Consider the following 25,204-nt stretch of genomic DNA (forward strand, 5'->3'; position numbering starts at 1 on the left):
AAGGCAGTCATGCAATGTACAAGCAAGAAACAAGAAAACGTTACGACCGACTATAAGCAAGGGTGTATTTATAGCACCGTTACTTAGCAGGTTCTACTTACAGGGACACAGCGCCACAGCAGTCATACAAAAGAAAAGGAAAGACCCCCTCATAGGCAAGAGGGTAGATGGGGTCCGTAGACCTTTATGGCCGTGGGCCGTGGATGACCGAATGGGCCCACGAAATCGTAGCAGGTTACCTGCCCCCCAGTTAGTGGTCGACAAGTCCCTCTTCCACGACCGTCAGCATGGTCGCGCCTGGTTCCGGCCTCCCACACGGCCGGCGAACCCTCTCCGGCCCCCTCGTCCGGACGCGCAGGTCCCCCACACAGCCGGCTCTGCTGCGCCTTCCGTCCACGTCTCCACCAACTGGCCTCTCACAGGACCACGAGCGCAGGAACCAAGCGAGGAGAAGAAAAGTCCGCAACCGAGAGCATGAACCAAGCGAGAGGCAGAGCGAAGCCCCAAGGGGTGACCAGCGCCACGAGACCAAGAACGAGAGAGAGCATCGCGTGCATCCGCCCTTTATAGGTCGGGGCTCCGCCCTTCGCCCCACCCCGCTTCTGGCTCCACCTCCCTTCGAGAAGGTTCCCAAAAAGGGGCGTTCCGCACTCCCGTCTGCATCACACCGCGCATCCACCAATCGGAAGCGAGCTGCCCCACCCCTTTCCGTCACACCAGCCTCAAAGGATTCAGGCGGAAGAATCAAGCGAGGAAAAATTAGGCGGGAAAAACCCCACAGGCTCCGCGAGAGCTTTTGTTCAATCAATCCTGCCCGCGTTCTCGGACAGTTCCCGACAAGGAAACCGTCGTAGCGTGGACCGTGGAGGATGGCGTCCTGAAGCGGGGATAGTGGCGAAGATGGTGGTGGTTGTTGTGAGGGAAATTGTAGCATGGTTGGCGTTGTGACGTACTTGGTGGCGGTTGTTGTTTGCGTGTAGGTTTGTCGTGTACTTGGCGTTGTGGCGTACTTGGTGGCGGTTGTTGTTTGCGTAAAGGTTCAAAATAACGATAGGTAAAGAAAAACGGCTATCTCAAAGGGTCGCAGCCCGGTGAACACGAATAATACCCTCTAAACAACGGTGGGGAAAGCTGTCTGAACACTCACTTACTGGCATAGCTAATCTAAGGAACCTTTATGGTGTTCTGCGAATTTCCACAGCCGTAATAATAGTCATCCCCCGTTTATCGCGGGGGTTACGTTCCAACCCCCCCTCCCCCCCCCCCCCCCGCGAGAAGTGAAAATCCGCGATGAATGGACGCCTCCTCCAAAAATGCCTATTTTTTTATAAACGTGGTTTATAAACCTGATTGGGTTTGATTTATATCGAGTGATTATCAAACGCTGGGTGGTGTGTAAACGCGATTGAGTTTTATTTATATCGAGTGATTATTAAACGCTGGGTGGTGTATTAACACAACAACAACAACAACAACAACAACAACAACCGTTTTTACAGCCATTTTTCCCTGCTGTGCAGGGGTTAGGCTTTTTCTTGAGGCAATGTTTTATGGCCGGATGCCCTTCCTGACGCCAACCCTGGTCGCCTCTTACGACACACAGGGATATGGTACACCTATTCTAACCGGGGCATACACCGGGACCAGTATACTGGTACTCATTTTGCCGACCTCAGAAGGATGACAGGCTGAGTCAACCCCCTGGTATTAATTCAGCAGCCAACGGAGCTTGAACTCAGGACCTTTGGATCCCAAGCCAGCCACCCTAACCACTGCGCCAACACCAGGCTGGGTGGTGTATTAACACAATTGGGTTTTATTTATATCGAGTGATTATTAAACGCTGGGTGGTGTATTAACACAATTGGGTTTTATTTATATCGAGTGATTATTAAACGCTGGGTGGTGTATAAACACAATTAGGTTTGATTCATATCGAGTGATTATTAAACGCTGGGTGGTGTATAAACACGATTGGGTTTGATTTATATCGAGTGATTATTAAACGCTGGGTGGTGTGTAAACACAATTAGGTTTGATTCATATCGAGTGATTATTAAACGCTGGGTGGTGTCTAAACACGATTGGGTTTGATTTATATCGAGTGATTATTAAACGCTGGGTGGTGTGTAAACACAATTAGGTTTGATTCATATCGAGTGATTATTAAACGCTGGGTGGTGTCTAAACACGATTGGGTTTGATTTATATCGAGTGATTATTAAACGCTGGGTGGTGTATAAACACGATTGGGTTCGATTTATATCGAGTGATTATTAAACGCTGGGTGGTGTATAAACACGATTGGGTTTGATTTATATCGAGTGATTATTAAACGCTGAGCGGTGTATAAACACGATTGGGTTTGATTTATATCGAGTGATTATTAAACGCTGAGCGGTGTATAAACACGATTGGGTTTGATTTATATCGAGTGAATATAAACCTTCCTCTGGCGCTTCGATTCCTTGCCAGAAGCCTTAGAAGGTGCAGGGCGTTTGGGCGGCATTGTAGGGCTTGGAGAAAAAAAACGTAGAAAATATTCGAAGTTCACAAGCAAAACTTTGTCTCATGCGTTGTGTGACTGGTCGAGCACCACGCGTTATAATTTATATTTTATATATTATTAGAACGATATACCGGGGGAATCCGCAGAAAAAATAGTTACGTTCCAAGGGAAAAACCGCGATGAAGCGGGGGCGCGATAGGTGAACCGCGATATAGCGGAGATTACTGTACACATACTGTGACGTCCACGGGACTTGAACAGTCCCGCCAACGTAGAATGAGCCGAAACGATGGAGGCGGTTTATTTATTTATTTATAACCCAAACATGGCGGTTCTAATCGCTCTACTGCAAACGGGACGAGGAAGGTGGCACGAGTCACTTTTCACTGAGTTGATGATGTTTATTCGTTTTTACTATTAACCAGAAATAACAAGACTCGGCAAGAAGAGGGATCCGGGGCAATTCGACGGGATGGTGTGGGATCGGGTGTGGGGAAAAACACAGACAATTCCAATGAATATACAGATCTCAAACCCTCTAAGGCGCCAAGTACAAGTACACACACACACACACACACACACACACACACACACACACACACACACACACACACACACACACACACACACACACACACAAAACGTAGCTATTGCTGGTGGTCAAGCTGGACCGTGGTGTGGACGCAACTGTCCCTGGATCGGCGTCGGACGAGCTGGCCTTGCTCTCGTCAGGGGGGGCAGGAGAAACCGTGGTGCTGTCGACCTCCTGGTCTTGGCCCAAGTCCGCTCACAGCCGCCAGGGAACCAGTTCTGGCGCCAAGTTGCGAGCAGGAGAGGGAGGCAGGTCCGCCCGCCGTTCGACCCCGTACTCCGAGTCAGCAGAACCCCAGAGCCAACCAAGGTGAGGCACGAGGCTCAGCAAGGCTCCAAGACACGATCAAGAACACGATCGAATCAGCACAACAACAAGGACGCTCCCCGCGCAACAGCTTCCAGGCCAAAAAAAACACGATCTTTTTGGTTGTAATCTTCCTCCTCTTCCTTTTCGACCCCGAACAGAACCTTTTTATCCTTCGTCCTCGTCACTTCCAATTGAGCCGTTGATTGGCCCACCGCCGTCGCCTTCTGCCAATCGTGATCACGGGGCGGAGCCATCCACTGCACTGTCCTGTGACGTGACGGCCAGTCTCCAGAGAATACCAAAAGGGGTTTACGCAGACACACTTACCCTATCCCGTGTCCCTATCTAATTACGTGACAATTATCATTTCCCCCCCTTGAAGAAATGAACATTTACTAGACAACTTATCACCACTGAATTGCTACTTATTACATCGAGATCCTGGTAAACTCGAACAGCATGGCATACCTAATTAAACATCCTAATTACCCTTTGAATGCATACCCCTCCCCTCAAACGTAACACTGCCCCCTCCTCTGGTACCGCAGCTCCTGCAAGGTATATCACAGGCGCTACCGTACCAGCCTTAACACTTACTGACTCACACCGATTTAACCTAACGAAATAAAGTAGGAGGGGCAATGGGCAGCGAGTCGCAGCTAACTTACCTATCCTGCTTAATGTACTACCCCCTTATGGCCTTATCCTCGCCTAAACAATCATTCGTTTTTGTTTTTTTTATCACATGAGAGCACTGAGCGAAGTTGCACTCCATCTTCTGGATCATCGCTCTTGCCCAGCACTCTTCCAGTGATCTGGGGAGGGGAAACAAAAGGTTCCACAAAAACACAACACTTATACTTTACATTCCTACTCTAAGCCTTAACAACACTATTCACAGGATATTTACACTTGACCACCTCCCCCAGTGGATGCTAATAGACCCAGCGTTACCTGGGGAGACAATTTTCAAATTTGCTTGCCCCAAAATTATGCGGACATCATGCCCTTGCTGCACATGTCAAGTTGTGCGGGATCGAGTGGGACTCACACATCTTCACAACACTCACACCATGGTCATCATCACATTCCTAGGTCATGGTCCTCATTTTAATCATGCAGGCTGAATCCCGTCATGGCCGTGGGGTTGGTTACCACAAGATGATGGGGGCATCTCAAGTGCAACCATCCCCACAGGTAAGCTTTAGTCCAACCCGGACGTTTCTCCGCCCCGCTCCCTTTGATTTCCACCCCCCTGGTAGCCATCAGCTCTCATCCCGTACAACACACTGGAAGGGGTCTCACTGGCTCCTCTGGCCTTCCTGGGTCACCAAGGTCCTACCCGCCTTGGTCGCCCAACCAGACCCTCTCCCAGTTGCCTCCAGACACTGTCACCATTAGCCACCAGGTGGTGAATCTCCTTGAAGGGGGTCGCAATTCACGCTCACCGTGAGCTTCAGCAATCCCTGTGGACAAGCACATCATCCCCACCCACAAAACCCACATGACTCCCCCACCCCATCGGCCTTTACATGTGACACCTGCATTTCTAACACTTCACCGACCATGACCTTCCCTGTTACCACACCATGCCCAATAAAAAAAAACAATGTGTGCACCATACATTTCACTTCTTCACTTAAAACAACTCACACAGCACTTCTCACCCGATCCATGCACCAGCCATTGGACAGCCACTCGTGCCCGCTTTGTTTCCAATTACCCACTGTCCCGATTGTCACTCTAAAACCCAGCAGAACTTACAAACCCATGGCAATTTTCCCACAATTCATTTTTTTCCACCAAAGGAGGGCACTTCGCCACAATCTCAGCAGCCGAGCATGGCCGTATATGCTCAGCCCAATCTAGTCTCCCCGACCCCCGACAGTGATCTCCGGACCCGACCTATGAAAGGGCATCTCGGATAGACCTGGCGGATAGACCTGGCGGTTCAGCAGGAGGATTCATCCTCTGAAGCATTTGGGTAATGCCAATTTCTCCCAGCCCCCCTCCCTGATCCTGAATCTCCGCCTGTCGGATCGTCACCGACGGCCTCTCGGGCACCCGACCCGGCCGACTCCACGAGGCCAGCCTGGCCGCGCACTCGGCCACTCGGTGCACGGTGGGTGGATCCTGTAGCTCCACTAGCGCTCAGACCTCAGGGTCAGGAAGAGCAGCTAAAAATTTCTCTAGTGCCAGTCTGTCCCATGCCTCCACTGTTAGGTCCCGATACGCAATCCTGACTGATTGGTAAATGTCCTGTGCCAGCTCCTGCACTGTCTCACGAGGCGTTAATCTGCGGTGCTGGAGCTGGGCCCGCACCAAATCACAGTTTGCCGCGAACCCAAACCGACGGCTCAACGCCTCGCAAATGTGGGAGCTGGTCAACATCCCTCCGCGATCATGTTTAACACATCTGCGGCTGGTCCCCGCAACGTTGCCACCAAATTCCCTGTACGTTCCTGCTCATTCCACCCGTTTAGTCGGGAAATGCACTCAAATTGCGTCAGAAAAGCTTCAACGCTCCCTGACCCGTCGAAATTTACCAGGGGGATCACTTTTCCGGTGGCCCGCTTCTCAGTTTCTCCCTTGTCCGAATCCAGCCCAGGGATCAAACACCCTTGTGGCTGCGTATCCAATTTCGGAGCCCACTGTGGCCAAAGATATTTTGTGGTGAGGGTCTCATGGGTCAATTTTGCCTCCTGTTCCAAACGTTGAATGGACCCATTCACCTCTTCCCGCAGGATCTTCTGGGCCCGCACAACCTCCTCCAAGGCTCCGTCGCGAGTTTGTAGCTGCTCCTCAACCAACCCGGACACTCTACTTACAAAAGACGGCTCTACCAGGCCTTTATCCAAGACTTCGTCTTGGCTCATAATTTTATCTCGTTCGTCCAAACGAGCCTCCAATCCTTTTACCTCCTCCGCCAAATTCATCCCTTGCTTCCTCAGCTCTCCCCACTCTTCAACTTGCAGCTGCATACGAGCATCCACACAGGCACGATGACGTTCCAGGCTTTCATCCACTTTATCAACCCGAATGTTCGTTGCATCAATTTCATCTACCAATTTTTTTCGTATATTTTCCCCCTCCAATGTAATTTCTACCTTTGTTTCCTCCAATCTATCCTCGAATTTACTTTGTATTTCTCCCAATTTAACATCCACACACTCCTGCATCTCAGTTTTCATTTTCTCCATCTTTTCCCCCAATTCATCCCTCATTAAATCAATCCGTGCACCCAACTGTACCCCCATTACCCCCAATTGATCTGTCATTTCTGCCCTCTGTGCCACGAATTGATTTGCTATTTGTGCCGTCATGTCCCCTATTAAACGTTCCAACATTGTCTGGATCGACATCGCGCCCGTTTCCGGCGCTGCCGGCCCCGTTACGGGAAATGAAGCACGGTCCACGCTCGGAATGGGGGAGGTTCCAACCCTACCCCCCCCCCCCGTCTCTCCCTTCTTCCCCCGACTCGCTGCCAGACACGTGGCCTTCCTCCTCAAACATCTGCACATCCGCCATGGTGCAGAAGTCCCGTTTACCGCCAATTAATTTAAATTTGAAAAATCCCGCCAAAATTTTCCCGCACTCGCGCGCTTTCCTGTAATAATTTATATTCCAATTCGTGGCGAGATTTTAATCTTGGTATATTCTCCCGATACCAAATATAATTTAGAGGGGTTCGAACATCCAACACCCTGACACCAATGTGACGTCCACGGGACTTGAACAGTCCCGCCAACATAGAATGAGCCGAAATGATGGAGACGGTTTATTTATTTATAACCCAAACATGGCGGTTCTAATCGCTCTACCGCAAACGGGACGAGGAAGGTGGCACGAGTCACTTTTCACTGAGTTGATGATGTTTATTCGTTTTTACTATTAACCAGAAATAACAAGACTCGGCAAGAAGAGGGATCCGGGGCGATTCGACGGGATGGTGTGGGATCGGGCGTGGGGAAAAACACAGACAATTCCAATGAATATAGAGATCTCAAACCTTCTAAGGCGCCAAGCACACACACACACACACACACACACACACACACACACACACACACACACACACACACACACACACACACACACACACACACACACACACACACACAAAACGTAGCTATTTCTGGTGGTCAGGCTGGACCGTGGTGTGGACGCAACTGTCCCTGGATCGGCGTCGGACGAGCTGGCCTTGCTCTCGTCAGGGGGGCAGGAGAAACCGTGGTGCTGTTGACCTCCTGGTCCTGGCCCAAGTCCGCTCACAGCCGCCAGGGAACCAGTTCTGGCGCCAAGTTGCGAGCAGGAGAGGGAGGCAGGTCCGCCCGCCGTTCGACCCCGTACTCCGAGTCAGCAGAACCCCAGAGCCAACCAAGGTGAGGCACGAGGCTCAGCAAGGCTCCAAGACACGATCAAGAACACGATCGAATCAGCACAACAACAAGGACGCTCCCCGCGCAACAGCTTCCACACCAAAAAAAAAACACGATCTTTTTGGTTGTAATCTTCTTCCTCTGCCTTTTCGACCCCGAACAGAACCTTTTTATCCTCCTGTCCTCGTCACTTCCAATCGAGCCGTTGATTGGCCCACCGCCGTCGCCTTCTGCCAATCGTGATCACGGGGCGGAGCCATCCACTGCACTGTCCTGTGACATCATGGCCAGTCTCCAGAGAATACCAAAAGGGGTTTACGCAGACACACTTACCCTATCCCGTGTCCCTAACTAATTACGTGACAATTATCATTTCCCCCCCTTGAAGAAATGAACATTTACTAGACAACTTATCACCACTGAATTGCTACTTATTACATCGAGATCCTGGTAAACTCGAACAGCATGGCATACCTAATTAAACATCCTAATTACCCTTTGAATGCATACCCCCCCCCCTCAAACGTAACAATATATATATATATATATATATATATATATATATATATATATATATATATATTTATATATATATATATATATATATATATATATATATATATATATATACAGCTCTGGAAGAAAATAAGAGACCACTCGAAGAAAAATTTTAAATCAGCATCTCTCCATGTATGGCAGCCATTCCATTCCAGTGTCTGTTGAATTCCAACACAGGCACACCTCATTCTACTTAGTGAGGTACTGATTAGGTGATCACCTGAACCGAATCTTATTTAACAAGGAAAAGTATAAAAACCACTGCTGTGGTCATCACTATCCTCTTGCAATAGGACCAGCTGGATGGCAAAAACAGTGCTAGTAGTACCTCAAAAGTAATTGGAATCTAAAAAATAACTATTGACCATGCCAAAAGAGTTGAAAAGAAAAGTTTTGAGTGAGGAAAAGAAGGGTTCAATTCTGGCTTTACTGTCAGAGGGATACAGTGAGCGTCACGTTGCTTCCATCCTTAAAATTTCAAAGACGGCGATTCATAAGAACAAGGTCAAGCAGCAGACATTGGGGACAACAAAGCTCCAGACTGGCAGAGGGCGAAAACGACTTTTCACTGACCGGGATCTCCGCCAACTCATTTGAATGTCACTCAACAACCGTAGGATGACATCAAGTGACCTACAAAAAAATGGCAACCGGCAGCTGGGGTGAAGTGCACGGTGAGGACGGTTCGAAACAGGCTCCTAGGGGCAGGGCTGAAGTCGTGCAAAGCTAGAAAAAAGCCCTTAATCAATGAGAAGCAAAGAAGAGCCAGGCTGAGGTTTGCAAAAGACCATAAGGATTGGACCATGGAGGACTGGAGTCAGGTCATCTTCTCTGATTAGTCCAATTTTCAGCTTTGCCCAACACCTGGTTGCCTAATGGTTAGACAGAGAGCTGGAGAGACCTACAAGCCACAGTGTCCCGCACCCACTGTGAAATTTGGTGGAGGATCGGTGATGATCTGGGGGTGCTTCAGCAAGGCTGGAATCGAGCAGATTTGTCTTTGTGAAGGACTCATGAATCAAGCTACGTACAAGGTTGTCCTGGAAGAACACTTTCTTCCTTCTGCTCTGACAATGTTCCCCAACTCTGAGGATTGGTTTTTCCCGGAATTGGAGGCCGTCGCTCACGGATAATTCCGTGACGCGGTGTGTCTCTTAACCGATTGTGGACGCCAATACCTCCACCGCGTAGCGTAGGGTCTTTTTGTCTCGAATCAATTTACCGAATTAACCACGCGGTTTCGACTACCGGGGAACCACAACCTCGGTACGTCTTGCCCGAACCGGATCACTACCAACTACCTTTCCGGTTCGGATGCAGCCGAGCAGACCTGCCAAGAACGTACCGACAAGAATGAACAGATTATCGGGGATAAAGACCCGGATTAAACTCAGATCCGAACCATGCTGGACCAATGAAGGAAAAGGCAAAAACGAACTGGGAACATTTCTACAATAATTTATTTACAACCAACTTACAAAAGAAGGATACAGAGCAGACTTACGCCGGAATAAAACAGGCAAGATTTACAATGATCAAATAAAAACACTTATGCAATTCTACTTAAAGACGGTGCCACACACTCAGACGAAAATAAACCCAGATGTATGGCAAAGAACCCCCGCAGCCAGAGAGGGAGGTGAGCTGAGGTCGCAGTTTTTTCGGGTACCTGAACGTTGGAGGGAAGGGATGCTCCGTGGTGCGGCACCTGTCAATGGTCGTGCGGCTCGGTGCACGGCCACACGCGTGGAGACCATGTCTGCGAAGGAGCCAGGGTCGAGTACAGCGGAGTCCGAGGCGGAGATCAGGGCTGCAGACAGGACCCAACGAGAGACCCGGTCAAGGTCGGGTCGAGGTCTTCACACTCAAAACGTACGACCCCCAAAGAGCGCAACCACTCTATGACCTTCCTCCTTGTTTTTGCTACCAGCCGACAAACTATCTCACTCCAACGCTCCTCACTCTTATGGTTGCTTCGTAATTTATAGATCTCCCTCAGCGGGGAGGGGCTTTGGTGAAGCTGACGTCACTGTCGGCCCCGATTGGACGGAGCTTCCATGGGTCCACCATTTCTGGGCAGGTTTCGGCCATACCGGAAATCCCGTCCAGTCCACGAGTGTCTGGATTCACCAAAAAAGTACTGCACAAAGATTTTGCCTTGGAAAGCAAGAGGGAGGTACTGTGGTTCAAAATAAAAAGGTGAGAAATGATTTATAAACCTAACTAAAAGCCCATCGCAACGCACCCCAGTGTCTTCCCACTACACACAAGGAAGGGATCTATCTGCACATATACTTGATGGCATAACTAACTTCAGGACAACTGTATGTTTGTATGCATACGGTTCCTAGAACCTTACCAATACATATACTTGTGTATATACACACATAAACACATGGCAAAGGCAACAGGAGGCCACTAAACGCTCACATGAATTCCATGAACAGAAGCATTGGACAAATGAACATTGAGATTTTAACTTGAGATTCCAGGCTCTTGAACAAAGTAATTAGATGGGCATGTCAAACAGACCAACCCAAAATCAAATCATGAATGAAAACTATTACGCTTTGACTTGGCTATGAATTACAATTAAACTCAAACACGTTACAATGCCAAAAAAAAAAATGCTAAAATGCCCATCACAAAACAATTAGGACAGTGCATTCTGAAGTGTAAAGGATTGCAGTTCGCTGTTGAAATGTGGTTGATCATCCTGAATAAACACACACAGACAGGTGTGTTCAGTGTGCACACAAAAAAAAAAAAACGTTCTCGAAATACTTTCAGCAGCAACCATATCTTGGCAGCTGATAAAAACACTCAAACTTACCATTGTACTTTTTTATATGTCTGTACCCATATCAGATACAAGCTGGGAGCAAATGAAAGATAAGAGGTGAGCCTCAATAAATCACTACTTTAACTTGCACTGCACATTGATTTATTAAAACGATAATTATGGTGTTATACCAACTGTGCACAAGTGTTTGCTTTCCTCAATTCATTTTATATTTTCGAAGCATGCATTTAAAAATAAAAAAAATTAAAAACAGGCTCAACACAACTTCTAAACATTGAGAGTGGAGGGAATTACATACAACAGCCTCACCAAATCTTATTTCCACACAGGTACAGATAGACATTGAAAATAGTTTGCTGAGCCACACCTGTTTAAAATGACAGCTCAACCCCTCAAGCTGCTTTGTGGGAAATTCAAGATTTTGTTGTTTTTTTTTTTTTAACAAATAAATGTATTGCATGAAAATTGTTAAAAGTTGGATGCCTAATTAAAAAATCAGTATATGGATTTGACATAATAAATAAATAAATGAAATATTGCTACATTTATTGGGTAGCGAGCAATCGTTTGCATTTAAGGTTTTAGTGCCATTTGTGTTGACGCAGTTTATAGGGCATTTCAACCTGTATTAAGGACATATGTTAGGGATTATTGTCTGGTGTATGGCCCGCGCAAGAGACAGTGTTCGTCAATTTTAGACTAGAGAGTTAAGGACGTGCTGTCACATGTATCACTTCTTGAACCAGGCAGGAGTTAGGTGAGAGAAGTGCTCTGTTCCTCACGTCCACACCACGGATGAGTTGGCTTGTGTCTGCATCTCAGTGTCTGACTCTGACCGCCCCCTTGAGAGGGAGTGTGGCACACTCCAAACTACTACTACCCCCTCCCTCCCCCAGCATACCCAAATCCCATTTCTTCAGTCTTGTCCAGCTTGAAGATTAACTTATTTCCTTACAAGACCCCTTTGTTGTAGAGGCAAGTGGCTGTCGTTTTCCCCAAGTTAAGCGCATGTTCTGTACCATTGTGTTTGGGCTTTGTTCATGCCACACACATGCAGCACGACAAGGGCAAGTTATTGATTATCGCAGAGTACTTTTTGTTTTTGATTTGCAATGATTTAATTGTAATAAAACTGCCTGTTAAATTGCAAGAGGGATGAATAGGTTTCTGCTTGCGTTGCGGCAAATGGAAAATAAAATAAAAATTAAACTAGAAGGGCACTAGGTGGAGCGCATACCTCTGCCACGTAATACCTGATCGGTGAGAACATATCGGGCCAAGTACATTTTGAAATATCATGTCATATATCGTTTTTGACCCGATCTCTCAGTGGTGAATAATCACGATGTAAATTAAATAATTCTCGTATCCAGATCTGGATCTTCACCAAAATCGAATCAATTCTTCTTTGTCACACACCCAACATGTCCACCAAGTTTCATCAGAATCCGTACACAACTTTTTGAGATATTGTGCTACAGCTACACATTAGTTAAGCCCTATCTCTCAATGGTGAAGAATTACTTTAAAAATTCTAGTAGTCGGATCCAGATCCAGATCTTCACCAGAATCTAATCAGTTCGTCCTTGTTACACACTAAACCTGTCCACAAAATTTCATCTGGATCTGTCTGCAACTTTTTGAGATATCCTGTACACAGACAAACAAACAGAGAGAGAGAGAGAGGGGGGTGAAAACATAACCACCTTCACAGTCATTGGTGGAGGTAATTAAAAAAATGGTTCATCTCATTTAACACATTTAACCTGGGGTTAATGAAACTTGATGATGTAAACTCCACATGACACCGAGGTAGCGCACTTCCCTTTGAGCGGTCTCGTCTCGGTTCGATTATCAACTCGACTCTAACTTGTCAGATTGGTGCTTCACAAGGAGAGCGATACATCACAAACATATGGACGTCAAGACGAGTGTCCCCTCTCCTGGAAGAAACTGGCGAATGTTAAAGATCCTACACACAGTGCCTTTCATGAAGAGTAGGAGAATTATCGCTGGCACCCTGACCAGTTCCAAACCGTCGGCTTGGCCAGCTGGTTCGTGAGAGCCTTGCAGCTGATCTCAAAACAAGGTATAGGATTAAAAAAAAACATGCCAGAAATGGTCATTTCTCATCAAATAAGTTGAAATGCAAGGACGATGAAGGAAACATGAGAATTTGTGAATGTAAAAGGGAAAGGACATCATCGTAATCCTTTAAACTTAGCAAAGGGTCTACACTTCCACCGACGAAATGTTTGTAAGCGAAGATGTTCAACATCGTTTTAAAGTTTGACACTTCAAGTTCACATTCTGTCTTTTGCAGTTGGAATTATGGCAACCGAACACTTACTGAAGCATGAATCCATCCATCGGAACAAACACTCGCCACACTCCTCCAGAGTAACATTTAATATGTGGACTTCGTTCCGGTTTCCAGCCCACACTCGAAACCCATCAACAGAACCTCGAGACCAGTCCTGCCCACACTGTCAACCTTGAACTGGACACCGCACAACACTTCAATACAACTTGCTCTCAACTCGGACAATACAGACAACTACTTAACATTTCATGTTTACTCGATCCGGTCAGATTGGCTGTGGGCTTCCAGGAAGAGATGAAGATGAAGATGAAGATGATGATGATGATGATGAATCATCAGAGATTTGGATTTTGTTTTCTCATTATCCCGCCCCCCTTGAGGGAGGGAGCGGGATATTGTAATTGTCTGGTTTGTTTGTCTGTTTGTATGTTGGGTGGTCGCTAGAGTACCCTTATTGTCAGGTTTTCCGTGTGCGTGTGCGTGTGTGCAACGCGAGGCTCCACAGCACAAACCAGCAAACCGATTTTGATGAAACTTGGCGACCAGGTGCCATATGAGCTGGGAGTGTTCCCGTTTGAGTTTCGTTGCTAAGCAACCACCCGTTGCTATGCAGCAGCCGAAAAACCGCGTACGGTATTTTCAATACTTGTCCTACAGTTTTGAATGTGGAGAAACGAGACTTCGGAATTAAACACTTCGAGATATTTAGAAAATTTTACTCGAGCCGATTTTTTATTTTGGTTTTATTTTTCAAATGGTAGTCCTTCAAAAATCGGGTGTCTATTTTACCGTCATTTTTTTGTTTGTTTGTATGTAATGGACAGCTCTGGAGGCCAGAGGAGTCAACCGATTTTGATGAAACTGTGGGCTTCCATTTTGATGAAACTGTGGGCTTGACAGGTAGGTTCAGACCAGGATCTAGTTCTATGCTTTTGAGCGCCGTTGCTATGGACACCACCGTTGCCTAGCAACGGGACTTTGAAATTTTATAAAAATCCTAAAAAATTAATTTTTTCGAAAATCAAAAATGGGCTTCCAGACTTTTATGCGTACTATAATAAACCTCTTTGTCAAAAAATTTCAGCCCGATCAGTCAAAAACTGTATGACTCGAATGCAATTATGTCGCGACCACCCATGTCGCCTCCCGGCTTGTCTGTCTGTCTGTCTGTCTGTCTGTTAGCAACTTTATGGCAAAACGGCTTCAGCAAACACTATCAAATTTAATCCACAGGTGGGCAATGAACCTTGGACGACCCCATTAACTTTTGGGTCCAATTGAATCAAAGGTCAAGGTCACGAAAAGATCATAATCGTTTTTCGCTCATAACTTCGTCAAAAATGATCTGATTTACTTCAAACTAAGCTTATAGTGAACCTTATTATATTTATCACTTATAATCCTACCCATTCCTATAGTGAAAAATGCATATTTGTGAAGATCGGTAGGGTCCGAAGTTTTGGGGGTCGTGGTCATCAGTCAAAATTACAAATTTTCCATTATTAATCAAAAAGGTAAGGAATATGCGTGTTTACTGTGGAAGACATAAATCAAGTCCTTTATTGACTTTCATTTGACACCATGACCTTTGACCTTACGTGGCCTTGAAAGGTCAAAATCATTTTACGGTTACAACTTTGTCAAAAATGGTTTAATTGACTTCAAACTAAGACTAAAATATTCCTTATAATCAACATTCAGGTTAAGGATGTATCGAATTTAAATTTGATCCCCAAAATAACTTCATGCCTTAAATGGGCGAGATTTGTTGTGCCTGGCGCCACTTGTTTTATTAATTTTACTCAAACTATTGTCCAATAAACTGTGACTTGGCTGTTGGCAATCAATATAGTTGTCAGAACAAATATACAGAGGTCGATAAGGCTCGAGAATGAACTCTCATCAACACACACACACACACACACACACACACACACACACACACACACACACACACACACACACACACACACACACACACACACATCAAAAGAGGCTGAAGGTCCAACTCGTGTTGTTTCAATCATTCTGGTGAAAGCACAAACGTAACGAATCGTTGGAAACTAAACACGTGTAACTACAATGTTACTGTATGAACCGAGGATGGGGGTGATGTAAGGACGGAGCCGTCGTACCTCTGACCAGAAATGCCTTGGAAACGTCCAAAGGCAGAGAACTTGCCCGTCCTGGGCGCGGCAAGCAACCATTGTCTCTTTGAGCTTGAACCTGCCCAAAGCAAGCCTGGGCCTGAAGCCGAGCGTCCGTAACTCCGGCGGAGAGAGTGGAGCACCACGTACACGGACAACAATCCAGCAAACAGGAGAACGGCACGAAGCGGCCGCATCTCACGAAGCACGCAGGACACAAGCTCGTGAGCTCCGCCCCCTACGTTACCACCGTGCCTTGGCTCCGCCCCCTACGTTCCCACCGTCCCGTGGCTCCGCCCCCTACGTTACAACCGTCCCGTGGCTCCGCCCCCTACGTTCCCAACGTCCCGTGGCTCCGCCCCCTACGTTACCACCGTCCCGTGGCTCCGCCCCCTACGTTCCCAACGTCCCGTGGCTCCGCCCCCGACGTTCCCAACGTCCCGTGGCTCCGCCCCTAATTCTCACAACCGCACGCCTCCCTCCGTTCCCGCCATTCTCAATCAAGGATCTTCACAATGAGCGTTGAAGAACGTGCATCAGGTGCACACACGCCCTCTTCTTCTACTTCTTCTTCTTCTTCTTCTTCTTCTTCTTCTTCTTCTTCTTCTTCTTCTTCTTCTTCTTATTGCTCCGATAACGAACCGGCCGATAGGTTCATGACGATGTGGTAATTATGTGCGTGCGTGGGCGTTTGAATGACTCCGATGAGGAGGTCGCAGTGTTGTGGAGCCGGGTCTCGGTGGCGAGCACGACCGCTAGGGGGAGCAGTGGAGTCGGCTCCACCGAACACCCCGAATTTAGGTCGTACCTTTCAGATAAATCCGAAAGGTCACGGGTCCCTTATCTGACCGATGATCGCCAATAGGTCGACCACGTGGGGGTAGGGTCAATTGCCAATTTCAATGTACCTAAATACCCACGCAGTCTAACTACCGGGGAACCACACCCTCGGCCGACCCTGTCCGATCCGAGTCGCCGGTAACGACTCGGACCCGGCGTAACCGAGCGGAGTTACCAGAGCCGCGCCGGACCAAATGAACAATTTACCCTCGCTATCTCTCAATACACAGCGTGCTAAGCCAATGAAAGAAACACAGAAACGAGCTGGTACATTCAAAAACAGGGATATATATATATATATATATATATATATATATATATATATATATATATATATATATATATATATATATATATATATATATATATATATATATATATATATTGTTGTGGTTACCAAATTCGCAAACCACCATTCAGGTCCCTTAGGTGAGGTATCTCGGTAAGTACATGTGTAGTTAGGCCCAAACCCGTTGTCTAGTGGGAATACATGTCATTTATGCGAGCTGCGACTCTTCAGGATAGCCGTTTTTCTTTTACTATCTTTATTTTGGACCAACCGCCATGATTACCACCACAACCACAACGCCGCTTCACCACAACCGCCACGACCTTCACGTCACACCTCGCAACCGTAGCATCGCCACCGTTCTTGCCCCGCTGTGGGTACCGGTGTTGGACTCGTGCAGGGCGCGCGTCGAACAGCGTGTACAAAATCACGGATTTTGTGCTTCAAAAACGGATCAAAAACGACACACGCCCACTTTTTGCCGTCCAATCGGTGGGCGAGGGGCGATTTGGCCCCGCCTCCAGGACGATCGATATATGCAAATTTGTGGATCAAAAAGCCTTCACGCCCACTTTTTCTCGGGCCAATGGGGAGCGAGGTGAAAGGTCAAAGGGAGGGGGTCAAAGGCGAAGCTACGGGGGGATAAAAGGACCGTGTTCGTCAGTCAAGAAGAGTCGGTCAGAGAGTCCAAAGAAGAGTCCAGAAGTGGAGGGTCGGAGAGTCAAGAAGTGGAGGGTCGGAGAGTCAAGAAGTGGAGAGTCGGAGAGTCCAGAGGCGGAGAGTAGGAGAGTCGGAAGCAGAGGGTCAAGACTTCGCGGGCGGTGGAGCTGCTCGTCGTGTGCGTTGGAGTCGGAACGGAGGGGACGAGCTGTGGAAAGGCGGCGACACCAGACGAGGGGGTGCTCGCGTCGTGCAGGGAGCTGCACCCGAGGGAGGCCGACAGCGCGACCTGGCCGAGGTGGAGACGCACACCAGGGATAATAAAGATCCTCTATACCCCGAGCATCAGCAACCCCCTCCTGTTTCCCCCCGCGCTGAGATAGTGCGACCAAGGGGGCCCCTTTCCCACCCCCTACCAGACACCCTCCGCGAGGCCCGCGGGGTTGGGGCGCCATCGCCGCTCCGCGTCTCATCACCAGACGGGTAGGCGCGACCCGGTCTCGGCCTCAGGCCCGCCTCATCCTTGAGGGTATTTCTTTTCCTTGGTTTTGGGTATGTGTTGTCGGCGCCGTCTGTGAAGTAGAATTGTATAAGTGTTGCCGTGTGCTCGGTAGTCGGTATTAGCTCTGCACTGTGTTTTCACTTTTATATTTGCTTTTTGTGTAAATGGAATTGTGTTTTTTCTGTGTGCATTTGGTGGAATTGTATTTGTGTGCTTCCCGTGTGCCGCGAATAAATGTGCTTTGTGTTGAACTGTTTCCCGCTTCGCTTCGTCATTTCTCCCATTGAATCCCCATCTTGCTTCACGTAAAGGGTTGGTAGTGGGCTGAATACGCCCGATAATTAATCGAACCGTCGAGGTCGACGATAACACCGCTCGGTTATTCTGATAGTACGGAACGGGTCGCTTAAGTGGCCCGTGTCCGAAGTCGACCTGCGGCGAGGTGCGATCGCCCGGTCTACCCTCCGCGTGGGTACTTAGGTAGGTCGGGTCGGCGAGCAACCCTATCCCACGCGGGGGCTGATTGGCTCGATCGCGGTGAGACCGAAAGGTCCACCCGTGACTGGTTCCCGGCGTTAGTCCGAGAGGGTCACGACTGGATTGTCCGTCCGGTGGGCGACGTGCCGCGATTCGAGTTACGTGGCCGTCAGCACGCTGGCGGGCGCGAATACCGCAACACTGGTGTCAGGAGTGGGATACAAATTCATCGCCCTCCTCGCGGCACTGGTATTGGAGAGCGGGACAACAGGCTCTCCTGTCTCCAGCGAAATTCACGGGAATCGGTCCAGGGGTGAGAGAAGCGACCCCCGATTCCCTCCAAATTACGAGCGAGCAAATTAACCCTTCACGAGAAGCAAGATGGCGTCTCAAGGAGAGCGGGAGCCGGGGGTATTAGAAATGTATATGTGTAATAATGTAGAGTCCATGGTCCAGGATGGAATCCCCGTGCAGGAAATGTTGATTGTGCAGGAACACGGACTCGCCCAACTGAACCCAGAGCCCGAAATGGGTGCGGCAGCGGCCGCGGTGTATGACACCTCCCCTTCCCCCCTCCACCAAAACCCTTCCCCGATCCCTGCCGAAACGGCTCACCCAAGCGCACCCGACATGGCCCAGCTATGCGCCATGCTGGCGGCAATGACAGCGAGAATGGATGCGAATACACAAAAAATGGAGGCGAATACACAACAAATAAACGAAAAGATGGATACAAATACAAACGAAATGAACAAGCAAATGAACGGAATGGAAACAAACATGAAGGAGGAAATGAAAAAGTTCCGGGGTGAGACGCAGAACATGGGCCGATGCCTGCAGGCGGGCATGAAGGCCGTGACAAAGGAAATAATAGTGGAGACAAGGGAGGTAAAGGGTGAAGAGTCGGCAGTGACGGTAGCCGGGAAGGGAACGATAGAGGAGAGACTGCACGGTGAGGACGGGGTAAGTGACGCACACACACACGGAGGTAGTGGAGGATAATGGGGGTGAGCTCGCGGACCGTGCAGGGACCCAGTGCGAGCACCTGGATGGCCTCCTCCAGGAACGAGGGGAGGGAGTATGCCCCCTTGAGGAGAGTCACGACCAGGTGAGTTCGGTCGTGCTTTGCGAGGTTAAGGGGACGGGTGCTGTGGACGGGTGCACGGAGAGCTTGGGGGGTGTAGAGGCCCCGGAGACCCTTGTGGGGACACAAATCCCCAGTGTGGTTGTCCCTGTGTGTGTGGTGCAAGGTGTGAGTGCGGCACCGTGTGTGGAAGCGACCCCGTGTGTGAGTGGTGTGGTGGCGATGGTGCCGGAGTACGTGCTTCCCAGCACGCCGTGCGTGGGTGAGGCACCGTGTGTGAGTGAGGCCGTGTGTGTGAGTGAAACGGCCAGTGTGAGTGAGGCACCGCGGGTTAGTGCCCCCGCGTGTGTGGATGAGGCACAGCGGTTGAGTTCCCCCGCGTGTGTGGGTGAGGAACCGTGTGTGGATGAGGTACCGCGGTTGAGTGCCCCCGCGTGTGTGGATGAGGCACGGAGTGCGATTGAGGCACCGCGGGTGAGTGCCCCCGCACGCGTGAGTGAACGGCCGTATGCAAGGGAGACCGTGTGTGTGAGAGAGCGGTATGAGAGGGAGATGTCGGTTGGCATGCGGGAGCACGCAGCCGCGTCTCCCGGTGTGAGTTTAATGGTGTGGACTGTGTGCGTCGTAACACGCAGGTATGCGTGTGTGGAATGGAGACGGCGACAGAGGAGAGAAAGCCGAGTAGCGGCTGTAGTTGTTTCGGGGACCGTGCCGGGTTCACCCAGCAGTGAGCACGAGGTCCGTGCTGTGCAACGCACGAGACCACCACGTGCTCGCTTGCGAGAGTGAAGTCCCGGTCCGGAAACGCACGCGGTGGATTTGCCGATCCCGCGGACGGACAAGTTTAGGCAGGTAAACGGATTTGGACCGGACGGGTTCTCCACGCGATCGTGTGTGTTTAGCTCCAACGGGCAAAGCACATGTGTTCGCGTGGGGAACCCCTCGAGACGTGGGGCTTGTGTTTTTTTTTGCGCACGGTGACGTCATGGCTGCACGTGTGGTTGGAATCCGGCAGGAGGGGTATCTCTGCCGGATGGTACCGTCCAAGGAGGGACGAGGAACACGTGCAGCTGCATGACGTCACGGGCAGGTGTAAAGTGCGCGAGCTCTGAGTTGCCGCGCAGGTGCTGCGCATAAAAAAAAAAAGGAAAAGCAAGCCTCACTTTCGGGTGCACAGGATTCCTGGGCAAGGGGTGAAAGACCCCCTTACCCTGGGCACAGGATGAAAACTAGTTAGGGGGAAGGGTTAGCTTAGCTAGACCGACTTCATGGGGCAGGGGTAAGTCCTCATGGAGTCCGTGGAATGGATTAGTTAGAGGGATTGTCGCCAGATTTAGGTTGGGAAATAAAATGATTTATTTGGAGACAGTGACAGACAGTGAATGTGTAGTGGGGACGTAGCTTAGCTACGTAGGTTAAATGGAACGTGCTACTAGTGTAAGGGACGACGTGGGAGCACGAGTTAGTTAGGGGGTGCAGTTAAAAGGATGGCAGAGTTCAGTGGTGTGTGTGTTGAAGAGTTGTTGGTGAGTGAATTGGAAGCATGTGCTTGGTGAGTGAGTGAGGCCAGCGGGTCTGTGTGAATGGAGCGAATGGGGAATGCATGGTGCGATGAGTGATTGGGGGGAGGAGTGACTCCCGCCCAAGGGACCCCGGGGTAAGAGTAAGTGAGTTAGCGGGGTTAGTCAAATTGAAAAATGGAGGTCGTTTTGCTGTTGGTGGGAAAGTAGGCTCGAGACCCATTTTGAGGGGTGCAGGAGCCCTGTTGACGGGCTTGGGAGCGTGGCTGCGAAAGGTGAGTATCGCTGAGTGGGTACCCCGGGCACCAGGCTAGTCGGCCGCGGTAGGCCATGGGCCCATGGGGGGCCGGGATAGAGTAGTGGGCACGGGTGCGCCTGCTTGGTGCGGGGGCCCGGGGCGCCATTAGCCGCGTGGGCAGTGTTGTGGGCACGGGTGACCCTTGGAAAGGGGCCCGGGAGGCCGGCCTGCCACGTGTGCGTTTCAGGGGAGGTGCCATGGGGGGCACTCCCCGGTGTTAGGGAGCTCGTAGGCTCGGAGGCAGTGTAGTGCCCGGGGGTGCCATAGCGGGAGATTCGGCAGAGGGTCGTGCCTGCCAAAGGGAGCCACGTGTCCCAGCCAGGAGACCGTGTGAGGGCACGGAGAGAAAATTGGGGGGCGAGGCCCGAAATTGTAAGGACACCAACACAGGCGACGGGAATCTGGGTTGTTAGAACCAATAGTTTAAGCGAGAGGCACTTGTTGAAAGCCCCGGGGTAGTTTAACAGTTAAATGGTTTGGGTAGATTAGGAGATGTACCCCTCCGCACCATCCATCCCCTCGCTGTCGTTGTGGGCCGCTGGACCCACTTGGTGTTAAGATCGCTGAACTCTGGGGAGGCCATTCTGAGGCTTCGTTGGGCCTCGACACAGGACGTTAGCTCTCCCTTGTTCCCCTCTGGGAAGGGAACGTAGGGGTTGGGAGTAGGCTAGGTGACAGAATAGGTTAGCCGAACAAGGACGATAAAGGGGGTTAGGGGACGATTTATAGAGGGGAAGTAAAAATAAAAACAACAAAAAAATAAGTTGGGGCTAAATTGGGGTTTGACAAATTAAGGGAGTGGGTATGTACAGTGACAGGCAAAGGCGATCGGTGGGAGGGAGACAGGTAGGTAGGTCCGAGCCCGCCTTCCAAGTGGCCAGCACCACCGCACTCCCTCCACCAACCTCCACTGAACGGCAAAGGCTGGCCAACTTCATCGGCTGGCCGTGTTTGTCTTCAAGGCGGAGGCCGGCCAACTTCATCGGCAGCTGTTGTTTTGCTGCAAGGCCTGTGCCATCGGCTGGCCGTGTTTTGCTTCAAGGCCTGTGCCGGCCACTTCGTCTGCAGCTGCTGTACTTCAAGGCCTGTGCCGGCCAGTTCATCTGCCGGCTGTGTTTGCCTGCAACGGTCTTCTTCTGCGGGCTGTGTTTGCCTGCAGCGGCCTTCTTCTGCGGGCTGTGTTTGCCTGCTGCCTTTGCCATGCCATGCCCACTGCCCACGTTCACCAGCCCCGTTCAATTTTTGCTTTGCCCCCCCCCTGTTCATTTCCATGTGCGCCAGGATCCGCAAGGCAACAGTTTGCAAGCTGCAAGAATTGCCCTGTTGGCAGCTACAACACGGGCCTGCAGTGGCGGCCCGTGCACCGTGTTTGTGTTCATGCATCCATTCGTTGTGCTCATTGCGTGTGCCACTTGAGCTGGCACGGAGACTGCGTTGTGCAGCCCATGCACCGTTGTGGTTCACCGCGTTCAGTTCAAAAGGGAAGGCCTTGGACTGCGTGTGAGCAGCCAGCCACGTTCCCTGTCACCTGCATTGTTTTGAGCCAGAGACTGCATGCGGGCAGCCTGGCTCCCTGCTAACTGCTTTTCTTTTGCAGAGTTCAATGATCCTGGGCCATGGTTTAGTGTAAAATTTGTAAGTTAAGGTAAGATGTACTGTAAATATGAGTGCGCCCCCGGCATGTTTGTCTTAGCGCCGGCAATTTTATTTAAGTCGTCCGTGTGAGTGAGTTTGTTTAGATAGTTACGCAGCCCTCAGGTTATTTATTTTGGGGACACGAATACCATGAATGTCGCACTCAGGGATCCGTAGGTAAAATGTACTAGGGGAAAACTACACATGATGGCACACGAAAATTTGACGACTCGGGACGAGTCTGTAAAAAGGGGAGGGGGTAGTGTTGTGGTTACCAAATTCGCAAACCACCATTCAGGTCCCTTAGGTGAGGTATATCGGTAAGTACATGTGTAGTTAGGCCCAAACCCGTTGTCTAGTGGGAATACATGTCATTTATGCGAGCTGCGACTCTTCAGGATAGCCGTTTTTCTTTTACTATCTTTATTTTGGACCAACCGCCATGATTACCACCACAACCACAACATCAACAACCAACCACAACGCCGCTTCACCACAACCGCCACGACCTTCACATCACACCTCGCAACCGTAGCATCGCCACCGTTCTTGCCCCGCTGTGGGTACCGGTGTTGGACTCGTGCAGGGCGCGCGTCGAACAGCGTGTACAAAATCACGGATTTTGTGCTTCAAAAACGGATCAAAAACGACACACGCCCACTTTTTGCCGTCCAATCGGTGGGCGAGGGGCAATTTGGCCCCGCCTCCAGGACGATCGATATATGCAAATTTGTGGATCAAAAAGCCTTCACGCCCACTTTTTCTCGGGCCAATGGGGAGCGAGGTGAAAGGTCAAAGGGAGGGGGTCAAAGGCGAAGCTACGGGGGGATAAAAGGACCGTGTTTGTCAGTCAAGAAGAGTCGGTCAGAGAGTCCAAAGAAGAGTCCAGAAGTGGAGGGTCGGAGAGTCAAGAAGTGGAGAGTCAAGAAGTGGAGAGTCGGAGAGTCCAGAGGCGGAGAGTAGGAGAGTCGGAAGCAGAGGGTCAAGACTTCGCGGGCGGTGGAGCTGCTCGTCGTGTGCGTTGGAGTCGGAACGGAGGGGACGAGCTGTGGAAAGGCGGCGACACCAGACGAGGGGGTGCTCGCGTCGTGCAGGGAGCTGCACCCGAGGGAGGCCGACAGCGCGACCTGGCCGAGGTGGAGACGCACACCAGGGATAATAAAGATCCTCTATACCCCGAGCATCAGCAACCCCCTCCTGTTTCCCCCCGCGCTGAGATAGTGCGACCAAGGGGGCCCCTTTCCCACCCCCTACCAGACACCCTCCGCGAGGCCCGCGGGGTTGGGGCGCCATCGCCGCTCCGCGTCTCATCACCAGATGGGTAGGCGCGACCCGGTCTCGGCCTCAGGCCCGCCTCATCCTTGAGGGTATTTCTTTTCCTTGGTTTTGGGTATGTGTTGTCGGCGCCGTCTGTGAAGTAGAATTGTATAAGTGTTGCCGTGTGCTCGGTAGTCGGTATTAGCTCTGCACTGTGTTTTCACTTTTATATTTGCTTTTTGTGTAAATGGAATTGTGTTTTTTCTGTGTGCATTTGGTGGAATTGTATTTGTGTGCTTCCCGTGTGCCGCGAATAAATGTGCTTTGTGTTGAACTGTTTCCCGCTTCGCTTCGTCATTTCTCCCATTGAATCCCCATCTTGCTTCACGTAAAGGGTTGGTAGTGGGCTGAATACGCCCGATAATTAATCGAACCGTCGAGGTCGACGATAACACCGCTCGGTTATTCTGATAGTACGGAACGGGTCGCTTAAGTGGCCCGTGTCCGAAGTCGACCTGCGGCGAGGTGCGATCGCCCGGTCTACCCTCCGCGTGGGTACTTAGGTAGGTCGACCCGGCGAGCAACCCTATCCCACGCGGGGGCTGATTGGCTCGATCGCGGTGAGACCGAAAGGTCCACCCGTGACTGGTTCCCGGCGTTAGTCCGAGAGGGTCACGACTGGATTGTCCGTCCGGTGGGCGACGTGCCGCGATTCGAGTTACGTGGCCGTCAGCACGCCGGCGGGCGCGAATCCGCAACAATATATATATATATATATATATATATATATATATATATATATATATATATATATATATATATATATATATATATATATATATATATATATATATATATATATTTTTTTTTTTTTATAACAATAATCGGGGAGGGGAACACAGAGCACAGTTATCACGAATAAAGAATGTAATGTACAATGAGCAAAGAAAACACTTACACAATTCTACCTGAAGACGGGCCCACACACAGACACACACCCAAAGAAATGGACCGCGTCGGGT

The 25,204-nt window shown here is 49.8% G+C and overlaps 1 pseudogene across 1 annotated transcript in view; it reads right to left on the reverse strand.

The window, feature by feature from the left end:
* LOC147014240 (glucoside xylosyltransferase 1-like) overlaps positions 1-15,900 on the reverse strand; it is a 49,541-nt pseudogene extending 33,641 nt beyond the window's left edge. Inside the window, exon 1 of the transcript XR_015050688.1 lies at positions 15,609-15,900. The product of XR_015050688.1 is annotated as a glucoside xylosyltransferase 1-like (transcript). The remainder of the gene's footprint in view (positions 1-15,608) is intronic.
* Positions 15,901-25,204: the final 9,304 nt, after the last annotated feature.

Source organism: Eptatretus burgeri, chromosome 13 (genome assembly GCF_056783735.1).
Source record: "Eptatretus burgeri isolate ZD-2024b chromosome 13, Ebu_testis_v1, whole genome shotgun sequence".
Lineage (NCBI taxonomy): Eukaryota > Metazoa > Chordata > Myxini > Myxiniformes > Myxinidae > Eptatretus > Eptatretus burgeri.